Consider the following 12,060-nt stretch of genomic DNA (forward strand, 5'->3'; position numbering starts at 1 on the left):
GTGGTAACTATGGGGAGGAAGCGGGAGGGGAGCTGTTGCATTGTGGTAAACTGTGGTCAATGACATGAGACAAAGTATATGTGAACTGCTGTATAGAAAGTAAATTTGCTCTGTAAATCTTCACCCAAATCACAATAAATTAAAAAAATTTAAAAAAAAATCTGAATGTCTGTCTAAACATCATGCTAAACTCCTTTTAAATAAGACAAAGTAGTTTCTGACCTAAAAACACTGTATTTTTTAGTTTAGTTACCAACACCATAAATTGCCAGCCAGTATATCAGAAATCACTGTACACTTCAGACCCTGATCTGAGAGAACTTTGAGACCTATATTGTTTCTGTACTCCTTTTTCTACTAAGTTTTAAAGAGATCCCCAGTTATAAGAGGAATGCTACTGGCAGCAAACCTCCCTTCTTCAGTTCTACTTTATTCCACGATTTTATATTAAACAATGTGCCTTCCTCTCAGGTCACAGAAGCAGAGCCAAGGGGAAGTTCTATGGATAAAGCTTATAACTTAAGTGAATCAATATTAAAATTAGAACAATCTTAAATACAGAATATGAAATAGTTAGGACTAATCAAGTTTTCTCAGGTGTACTCCTTTTTGAGGTACACACCATTTTGCCTGATAATTTATCAGAGATGTGCTGGGCTTAGCAATAACTGTGATTATGTTACAATGTCAGAACTACTAAGTATAATGCATATACATGATAATTAATGTACACATGATACAAATACACATTATATATGTACACATAATATATCATATGTACATAAATATGAGTATTTAGGAACCAGCCATGCATTCATTTGAATGCATTTAATCATGTGTTACATTGACCAAACCATTTGAAGTCTTCAGTGTAATATAAATGCTTATATTATTTTACTCATCCATTATTTATTGAGCTTTTATCCTGTCTTAGGCATAATATTAAACTGCAAAGATATAAACAAAAATATGCTGTTCCTGTCCTCAGGAAGCCCACTTAACATTTTTATTTAATGCTATCTTTCAAGGAAAATGACTTCTTTTTCCCCTTTCCTTTTTCATATAGTTTTGAAACACAATTAGGTTTAACTTGGGATTTCCATTTTCTGCAATATATCAGATTAGATGATTAGATACCCTTTATAACGTTCCTAATGCAAGTAGCTAAAATGTTGATAGATAGATAGATATAGGTATCTATTTGTATATTTAGAATATTCTGAAAGTATAGCTAAGCCGGTCGGCAAGTATGGACTATGCTGAAGCCAAAAACAGTGTGATATGTGAAGGTGAGAGGTAAGTAAGTAACAGAAGCCAGCTTTGATCCTGAGGGAATCTTCTGAACCCTACTGCAAAGGGAACCAAAAAAAAAAAAAAAAATGTGGACAAAATCTAAGTAGAAAATCTAACCATAGACACAAACACATACACACCCCATCTAAAACTGAGATCGCATTGGAATACAATTTCTTTTTAGAAGTGGACAGCAAGAAACTCGCCTCTTTTCACTTTGGCACTGGATATAGAGGAGAAAATTCTCTCTTAAGAATTTGGAACTATAAGCCAGCCCTCACACTGGTTTTTGGCTCAATTTCAAATTTTCTGGGTGGTCCAAACAAACTCAAGTAGAAATCTTAATATAAAGCTGTCCTGGATTTTAGTGGCCCCAGATGATGAGAAGAAGCAAATTAAAATCCTGTCTAAAGGAATGCAGTTTCAACATGGCCTAAGAGAAGTCTCTCAGATAATGATCCAACGAATTTGACCTAAAAGTCAAAATTCGCAAACATACAAGTAAATTAAGAAACATGAGTGAGAGCCAGAAGAAATAACAATTTGCAGAATCGTACAGACAAAAACTTCTGATATTAAAATAATCTGATGCTGAATATAAAATAAGAATATGCTTTAAGGAATAAAGCCTGAAAATATAAGCAAGAAACAAGAGACTATTTAAAAAAAAATACCTGAAGAAAACTCATTTGAAACTTTGTGACAATAAACTAAATGAAATTGAACAATGAATGAATAGCAGATTAGAGGGATTTTGTGAAATGAAGATAGGTCCAAAGAGAACACCCAGAATGTTTCTCAGAGAGAGAAGAAAACAACCAAACTTATTGCTGTCAAAGTCAATTACAACTCTTAGAGCTCTTATCCCACAGAGTATAACTGCCCCATAGGGTTTCCAAGGTTGTAATCTTTATGGATGCAGACTGCCACATTTTTCTCCCACAGAGTAACTGGTAGGTTTGAACTAGCAGCCAAATGCTTTAACCTCTGTGCCATATTGAAAATATGAAAGAGAGAGTAACAGAATTGGAGGACAAAATGAGAAAGTCCAACTTCTCTAAACAGAATTCCAGAAGGAAATAGAATGAGAGAGCAGCAATATTTTAAGAGATAATAATGGAAAATTTTCCAGAAAGACATTAACTCGGACCTGAGCATGATAAATAAATTAAATCTATACCCAGACATATCATAGTGGGACACCAAAATCAAAAAGTAAATTTTAAAAACAGCCAGTGAGGAGAGTTTAACTGGTATTTGGTTTATTATTTCAAAACAAAATTATGACCAGTTTCCAAAAGAAAAATTATTGCAATTTTTAGTGCAATTAAGTACCAGTTTTGCTAAATGAATGAATTGGAAGTAGCAGATCCAAGATGACTCTAAAATCTGTGTTTTAAAATCTCAGATATGCACACAAAAAGGAAACTAGTCCTAACGAAATTCCTGAAGACAGCAATTGGGATGTAATTCACTTTGAAAACTGGATAGGATACAAAGCTTTGTTCCTGAAATTTTGATCATGACTGGATTGACATACAAGAGCCATAGCTGTCCTCTCAGACCTAAACTCCACAACACTACCAGACTTTTACCCTATCATCACCTTTGTCTTGCTACATCACTGGTTAGAAACTTTCATAGGTTCTGTACTTCCTAAGCCATTGAAACAAAGCACTTCTCAGTGCTGTGGAGCAGCAGTACTGGTTGAGTGGTTGACCCTAGAATTGGCTGGATGTGGGTTTAAGTCGCAGATCCGTTTCTTTCTGAACATATGATTTGGGACACTTCATAACCTATTTAATCCTTAATTTCCTCAGTTGTAAAATAGGACTAATATCTACTAATTTGTTGTAAGGATGAAAAGAGATAATACACATTTGTAGTAGTTAAGTTTGTATGTCAACTTGGCTGGGCCTGGTTGAGTGGCTGGGCAGCTGGATGTAGTATTCCCTCATGATGAGACTGGTAATCAACTCCATGGTGGAATCTACTGTGAGCAGCTGAGTAGCTGCCTTAGGGATGCGGTCTGCTTCCTGTATATAAAGAGAAGCCTTGGGGAACAGTCTCTAGCTTATGGCAGGCTTGAACCCTGCATGCTGTGTCATTGTTCAGCAGCCTGCCATGCTCTGCCAACCTTGGGACTTTCAATGGACTTGAAATAATGGCCTGCTGTGTGCTTTGTTAACATCGGGACTGTGTCTTTTTACTTGTCAACCTTGGGCTTGCCAGTCTCAGCAGCCAGCAGCTGTTTGAGTGAAAAAAAGCCTCTAGCTCCAGTGGGCCAGGAGTGGGGGGCAGAACTGAAGCCCAAGGTTGAAGGGCTTTCACCCAGCCCCTAGAGCCTGGCACTTTGAACTTGGACTAAAAGCCTCCAAAAGAATAAATTCCTATTTGTTCAAGCCATCCCATTTGTGGTATATTCCTGTTAGACCAGCACTAGTTAACCAAAACAACATTAAATGCTTTTCAGGGTACCTAGCTAAGAATAAGTTATTACTGAGGTTGGCTGTTACAATTATATAATCATTCTATAACTCCATTTTTGTCTTCTACTACCCTGAAGCTGCACTCTTTTCTCCCTCTCATGTTCTGCTGACTTCTGCTTCATGACCAGTGGTTCTCAAAGTGAGGTCCTTGCAGCATAAGCATCGTTTAGGAACTTTTCAGAATTGCAAATTCTTGGACCTTACCCCTGACCTGCTGAATCAGGAACTCTGGAGGTGGGGCCCAGCTGTCTGTGATTTAATAAGCTCTACGCCTATGAGGGTTGCTATGAGTTGGAATTGACTCGATGGCAGTGGGTTTGGATTTTGGTTTGCAAGCCATTGTCAATGAGCTCTGGTGGCTCAGTGGTTAAGGCTATTTGGCTACTAACCAAAAGGTCTGTGGTTTGAACCCACCAGCTGCTCAGTGGGAGAAAGATGAGACAGTCTACTTCTGTAAAGATTTATAGCCTTGGAAACCCTGTGGGGCAGTTCTGCTTTGTCCTATAGGGTTGCCATGAGTCATAATCCATTCGGTGGCAGTAGTTTGATTTGGAAGCCATTGTCATGCAGCTCAGCTGTCCTTGACAATTAGCTGTCAATTAGTGGGGACAGAGATGCTAAATGTCCAGAAATACCTCCTAAACTTTCACCTCCCCTGTACTTACTGGAATATTGCACATTTCCAAGACTCCTTCACACTCAGTCTACCTTGTTCACTTCAGCCCAGACCATCTCTCATTTTTAGGAAGTATTATACTTGCAGTACTTGTAATCAATTAGGACTTGACTACATGCATACCTCAAAGAGTTGTTGTGAGAATAGAGCACTTAGCACAGAGCTTGGCACAAAGTAAGCACTATGTGAATATTAATTATTATTATTATTAGTCTTCTTGGTCTGACATAATGCCAAGAATTTACCACATGCCTCATACATTACATTAATTGATTGATCAAAGAAATTCAGAACTTCTTAATTCAATTCTCAAATATTCATTAGAAGACTCAGGGGAATCATGATCATCAACTATGAATTTATAAAGCACTGCCATGGAGAAGATAGAATTGGCTTATTCTTCATTGCTTCATAGGGTTTGGAACCAAAGTTTTAGGGTGAGAAACAGAGTGTTTTTGCCCTGAGTGTCCCAGCTCATTTCTTTCTCTTGTTCTGGTGACAGTGGAGGTCAAGGACTTGGGAATTCAGGATCCTACTTATCACTTTCAATTCTTTCTACTTTAGAGATATAAATGAGGATACAATCACATTTCTAGGGCCTTTGAGAATCTTTCTATTTGATTCATCTTCTCCTTAATGGTTTTGCTCAAAAAGAGCCTTGTTCCTGCCAATTTCTGATGGCTGCCCTCCATCACCTGCCCTTTTGTTTCCCAGAAGCCCACACAGGCCATTAGACTAAGTATGTATCACTGGCAGGGATTCTGCCTTTGGCAGTAGTATTCACCACATGGGCTTAGCACAGCATGGGGTGATGAAATGTACCTTGGAGCCTGTGCACCCAAATACAGAACACATCCAAAGCTGAAGGTGATGACATTGCATTCTGAGGTGGAAGTAGTACATGGGCTCTGGGTGGTTATATAATAAGGGCAAGAGGAGAAGGTGGTGCATGAATGGGGAGAGAGAGAATCCCAGGGGTAGGTTCTGTTTTGTGAGGAAGCCTAAGAGGAAGGAAAGTGATTTAGGTTCTATTTTGCTGGTGATACCATGCCAACAAAGGTGGCCAGAAACCTCTGGGGAAGGACTATACTGGTCATATTGGTCTTATTATTGGTGTGAAGGGAAAGAAAAAGAACTGTGCCTTTGGACTGGGATTTTAAAGGCTTTCAAACAGCCATCTAGATGCACTGATGGGTCTCTCCTCATCCAGAGCAAAGATGAGTGAAGAAAACCAAAGATTCACTGAAACAATTAGTCCAAGCGACTGGTACACCATGTGATCCTCAGCCCACATGACTATGAGACTGGAAGAACTAGACAGTGCCCACTACCACTGTCAACCCCTCGGAAGGGGATCTATGTAGGAGATCCTGGATAGAGTGGGAGAACAATGTGGAAAAAAACTCATAATAATCTGAGGGGAAAAAAAAGGGAGGGGGGACAAGGTTTGCTGGTCTGATAGAGCCTGATAGAACCACTGAGACTATGGCCCCTAGCTGGCCTTCAGGTCTGGAATTGAACCCACACCTGTGGCTTCCAGCCAAACAAAAGACAGGCATATGAAATGAATATTTACAATAGGTAGATACACTCCTTGGAAAGATCAATCGTGGGAGAATAGAAGGGCTGTGTATGCACAGGGAGACAGCTCAGGGGGCAGGAGTGCATGGAGGGAAGGACACAGGGAAGAGATAACTACAGGGAGGAAGTGGGAAGAGAGCTGTTATATTGTGGGGACTTGCAGTCAATGTCATGAGACAAAATGTGTATGAACTGCTATATGGAAAATGAATTTGCTCTGTAAACTTACACCCCAACCACAAAAAAAAAAAAAAAAAAAATCTGTGCCTTTGTCCATTTTTCTGTAAGACTTCCTAAAATTAAACTCATGCTTCACCCAATAGCCATCTCAAGAAGAAATTAGTTCATAAAATAATTCAATGAATAAACATCATATATGTATGGTAAGGAGCTCTGGTAAAGTAGTACCTAAGACACTTGACTGAAAACCAGAAGGCTGGCTGTTCAAACGCACTAGCCACTCTTCGGAAGGAAGATTGGGCAATCTACTTCCATAGTGATACTGTCTCGGAAACCCAAGGAGGGTCGCTATGAGTCAGGTCTACTTGAGGGCACATAACAACAACAACAACACTAACCATGTATCAAAGTATGTTGAAAGGAGAAAATTCTAGCTATGAGTCTCTGCCATGTTCATTCTGTAGTTAAAAAGAAAGAAAGAGGAGGAGAAGGAAAAAGGGAAAAAGAAGGAGGAGGGGAAGAAGGAAGGATTGTGAATGTCATCAAGGCCTATCTTGACAGAGCTCTCAGGACCACAGGCTTATCCTCAGTTTGGCTCGTTTCTTGCTTCCAATTGATCAATTTAATCAGGACAGCTTTGACTGGGCAACAGACTCATGCTAATGAAGCTCACAAAAGACAGATGATCAAAACCAGACTATTTCTTTATCAGTTTAAACTGAGAAATAAAACCTCCAAACAAATTGGTAAGTATGTAAGCTGATAGTATAATTTTTCACTCTGGAGGGGAATCTATTTGAAAAAAAATTAAGATAAAAAGACTGTTTGGTAAGTTAAAGCAAAGAGAGCCTGGTGGCTTTAAGAAACATTTTTCTTTTTTCAAACTGAGCTCTGGATCATTCTTCTCCACTCTTAGGATATACTTTCCTAGAAGCACAAATCTTCCTGTCAGCCTGTCAGAGATCCTTCTTTCTGCCATAGAACTAGAGACTCCTTGGAATATCCTTACACAAGCTCATTTTTTTTTTCTTTTTTTAAAATTTTTATTGTGATTTGGGTGAAAGTTTACAGAGCAAATTCATTTTCCATGCAGCAGTTGATACATTTTGTTTTGTGACATTGACTCCAATTCCCCACAATGTAATAGCTCTCTTCCTATTTCCTCTCTGTAGTTACTTCTTCCCTGTCCTTTACTATGCATTCCTGCCCTCCTGAGCTAAGTCCCTGTAAAAATACTGCCCTTCTGTTCGCCTATGATTGATCATTCTAAGGAATGCATCTACCTGATATAAATATTCACCCTGTATGCCTGTCTATTGTTTGGCTGGAAGCCACAGGAGTGAGTTCAATTCCAGGCCTGAAGGGTAACTAGGGGCCCTTAGTTTCAGGGGTTTCACCAGGCTCTATCAGTCCAGTAAGCCTAGTTTTGTTTTGTTTTGTTTTGTTTATGATCTTGAGGTTTTTTTGTACATTGTTCTCCCACTCTATCCAGGATCTCTTGCACTGATCCCTTTCCCAGGGGTTGACAATGGTAGCCAGGCACCACCTAGTTCTTCTGGTCTCATGGTCCACTAGTCCCTTGGACTAATTGTTTCCATGCATTTTCAGTTTTCTTCATTCTTCTTTGCTCTGGTTGAGGAGACCCATTTTTGCACCTAGATAGCTGCTTGCAAGATTTTAAAATCCCAGTCCAAAGGCACAGATTTTTTTCTTTCCCTTCACACCAAAAATAAGACCAATATGACCAGTATAGTCCTTCCCCAGTTGCTATTCACCAAATTAGGATGTAGAACAATGTTTTTGTGTAGTAAGTCATGCCAATTGAACTTGATGTCCCCTGAAACCATGGTCCCGAGCCCACAGGTCCAACAACTTCCTCCATCAGGGTGGTTGACTGTGCCTAAGAAGTTATCATAACTTTGCCCCTTGTTAGCTCTATTTTATATATATGGGTATTCTGATAGCACATACAAAAAAATATCATCTGCCCACCTTATATATGATCATAGGTATATTCCCTTTTGCCTAGATATACCTGATCATTCAGCCTATCTATCCATCTATTACAAGGTCATCTTTTTCATATTAGGGTCAACAAATATAAGTCAATATGTGGTGACTTTCCTCCCATATTCATGGCACACACTAATTAACCATAACACTCCCTTGATGAGCCAAGCCAAAACAAAACCAGTTACTATGGAGTCAATTCCAGTTCATGACAACCCTGTGTGCTGCAGAGTAGAACTGTGCTTCATTGGGTCTTCAGTGGATGTAGTGTTTCAGAAGTAGATCTACCAGCCTTTCTTCCAAGGTGCTTTTGGGTGGATTAAAACTACTAATCTTTTGGTTATCAGTTGAATGCTTAACTGCTCACATCACCCAAGGACTCCCTTATACCAGAAAGTCTTTAAATCTCTTTTTAAACTAGTGCTATAAGCAACTGCTATTAACCAGAGCTGGCACAGATGAGACAACTAATTTGCAATTCTGGTTCTGTGTTTTAAACAATGGAATTCTCATCAATGTGCCATTACCATTACATCTTCCTTCTTCATTTTAATCTGATTTTCAAACTTATTGGAACTTGTGGGTTTACATATAACTTCTCACTGATTATATGTTGGGTTGACTGCTTGAAAATGATGTATAAGAAACTTTCAAATCTGATATCTATAAACAAATGCAAAAAGAATGAATTTATTAAGTCAATTTGAGATTTAACTTAATATAAACATAGGAGTATCACTGAAATACAAACAATGGCTTTATTTACAAGCATTAGAATGCTCACTGTATACTAAATATAAATATTCAAAAGGAGAACTTCTAACTGATGAAGCAAGGACTAAGTATTTGGGAGTTATAGAATTCCATTACTCTGAAGAAAAAAATTATTTGTCAATATTCTAGGATCTAGCCATGTTCAATATTGCCTTCCTCAGATATTTTGAATTATAAAATGCTTCAACATCTGTTCTTGTTTCTATGTCAAAATTATGCTCAGAAGTGCAAGTCTCCTTTCTTCCTGAATCTTCAGAAAGATAAATTTAGGGGGATATTTAGTGAGGATTAAATAAGTAAGAGAGATAGTATTTTTGACGTGTTTTGAGTGTACCATCACATCAGTCAGGAAAGCAGAGCCACTACAAGTGTTATAGGGTAAAGAATTTATTATAGGAACTAGACCTTAACAATATGGGAGTAGCAGACAAAGTGAAGGTCTGGACTGGAGAGTTAGTTAGAGGATTAGAGGGAAAGTCACTAACTAGTCTTCCTAAATCATCGGCACAGATGGACAAGTTGAAGCTTGCAGGGAGATCTGAGAAACCAAGTTATCAGCCCCTCAAATAGTATGACAAATGATGTGCTTGTGGAGAGGGCTATGGGAAGCTGTTGCCTTTGGACAGAAGGTTTCTCTAGGTCTGTCCTGATCACCTTAGTGAGCCTGAAACTGATATAAATGGGGAAGAAGAGTTGGATATAGAGAAGGAGTGAGGACAATTTAGGACCTACCATGCATCTCTGAGTATTCCATGTAAACCTTCATGGATTCTGCTCCACTTCCAACTCTTAAATCTTGTGCATGTTCCTTGTTTAGCCAATTCTAACCTAGACTCATTCAGAGAAGGGAATTCTAAGAACCATACTTCCCAGCTTCACCAAGATGACCATAGACCCATCCAGCACAATGGGAGACTGCCCAGAGAACCAGAGACTGTGGTTAAAACCAGATAAAAACCCAGCAGACATAGGATACAGGAGAAACTCAATCTGAACATTTGCTGGGAAGGGGAACTCTTTCTCCTAAACCTAGGGCATCTGGCACATGATTGGATTAACTAATAAGAATTTTACCTTTCATATAACTCAGGAATAAAGGAAATTTGTACTTCTGAGAGTAATTTTGACCAAGAAACAAAAACATAAGTTGAAACATCTATATATAAAATACATATTTTTCTTTTGCCACCTACTCCTAATTTTTTGTTTTGTTTTGCTTATAAGTTAAAATTAATTGATTAGAGTTTATCTTCCTTAATCACGTGAACTGAAAATAGGAGTATGGTGGTTGTGGGGAGAAATCTTTGGGGGAAATTAGATTCCAAGTAAAAGTATGGGCATGTTTGGCTCTTTTCCACAAGTTTTCAAATGGTTACTGTTTTTGTTTGGTTTGTTTTCAGTCCTCAGCCTTTCCTTCCAGCTCTCCTCCTTTCATTAATAAGAAAAGAGGCAAAAACTCCATTCATGTGTGTTTTCCTCTCTGTGCACCTTTCATCTCACGTAGCTGTTCTGCACTAGAGTTGCATGTCTTGGTGCTGAGCAATTATAAGAAATTGTAGTGAAAGGTAGAAATGATTTCAGAAATCAATTTCTCTGGTATTTTACATTAATAATATTGTTTGGCTTTCCATTGCTTTTTGAAGGTTTTTTTTTTTTTTTCTTTTTTTTTTAAACAACCTCCTCAGGATATAGTTTCTTAAATGACCACTGGTTTGTGAAGAATTATCAACAGTTGTCCATTCCATTTATGAGAAAGGAGAACAGCTAATAAACTTTATGGTAAAATTTATAGATAGATGGACCAAAAAAAAAAAAAAAAACACAAAACAAACTCACTGCCATTGAATCAATTCTGACTCATAGTGACCCCTTTTGGGTTTGAGGTGATAAATCTTTACAGAAGTAGATTGCCCCATTTTCCTTCTGCAGAGTTGCTGGTGGGTTTGAACTACCAATTTATTGTTAGCAGTCAAATGCCTTAGGCACCACACTACCAGAGCTCCTCAGATTGGATGGATGGATGGATGGATGGATTTCTAAGTATCCAAGGAAAACAATATTGGACATAGTTGGATCCTAAAATATTGACAAAGCTTCCTAAACATTTAAAATCCACTGCCATCAAGCTGACTCTGACTCAGAGTGACACTATAGGATAGAGTAGAACTGCCCCATGAGGTTTCCAAGGCTGTAAATCTTTACAGAAGCAGACTGCCTCATCTTTTCCCCACAGAGCAGGTAGTCAGTTTGAACTGTTGACCTTTTGGTTAGCAGCCCAATGGTTTAACCACAGTGTCACCAGAGCTCCTACATTAGAGAAGTAGATTTCCAAAACTTAAAAAAAAAAGAAAGAGAGAGAGATGGCATGGCTATTTAATTCCTGGCATAGAAAGAACTCCAGACAGGAAAATTAAGTAACTGAAAGGATGAAATTACAGCATACCTAAGATATATTGATATATTAAGGGTTCAGTTCCAGACCACTGAAATAAAGCAAATATCACAATAAAGTGAGTCACACGAATTCTTTGTTTTCCCAATGCTTATAAAAGTTATATCTACACTATACTGTAGTCTACTAAGTGTGAAATAGCATCATGAAAAAGTTTGAAATACTGTGAGAATTACAAAAATGTGACATAGAGACACCAAATGAGCACATGCTGTTGGAAAAATGGCACCACTAGACTTGCTTGATACAGAGTTGCCACAACCTTCAATTTGTAAAAAACGCAGTATCTGCAGAGTGCAATAAAGCAATGCACAATAAAATGAGGATGCCTATACTCCTCCTCTTTCTCCCCCACAACCGGGAACAAAATAGTCCTTCACTAAGAATCTATGTTGCTTTTGCATAAGTAGAAAAGGAGTGGAGAGGATGGAAGAAAGGAACCAACATTCTTCTGAATAAAAGAGTAAGAAAACTCCAGTGTAAGAGAGGAAGTCTTGTAAATTATGGTACAGTGAAGAAAATATTGCTCTTTCATCTGATTGGTTTAAAACAGTTTTGAGAATTAACATAATATCCAAAAGGTGAGTGTGTATGTGTACGCATGA

Source organism: Orycteropus afer, unplaced genomic scaffold, assembly GCF_000298275.1.
Source record: "Orycteropus afer afer isolate SDZICR_OR568_19922 unplaced genomic scaffold, OryAfe1.0 scaffold00047, whole genome shotgun sequence".
Taxonomy (NCBI): domain Eukaryota; kingdom Metazoa; phylum Chordata; class Mammalia; order Tubulidentata; family Orycteropodidae; genus Orycteropus; species Orycteropus afer.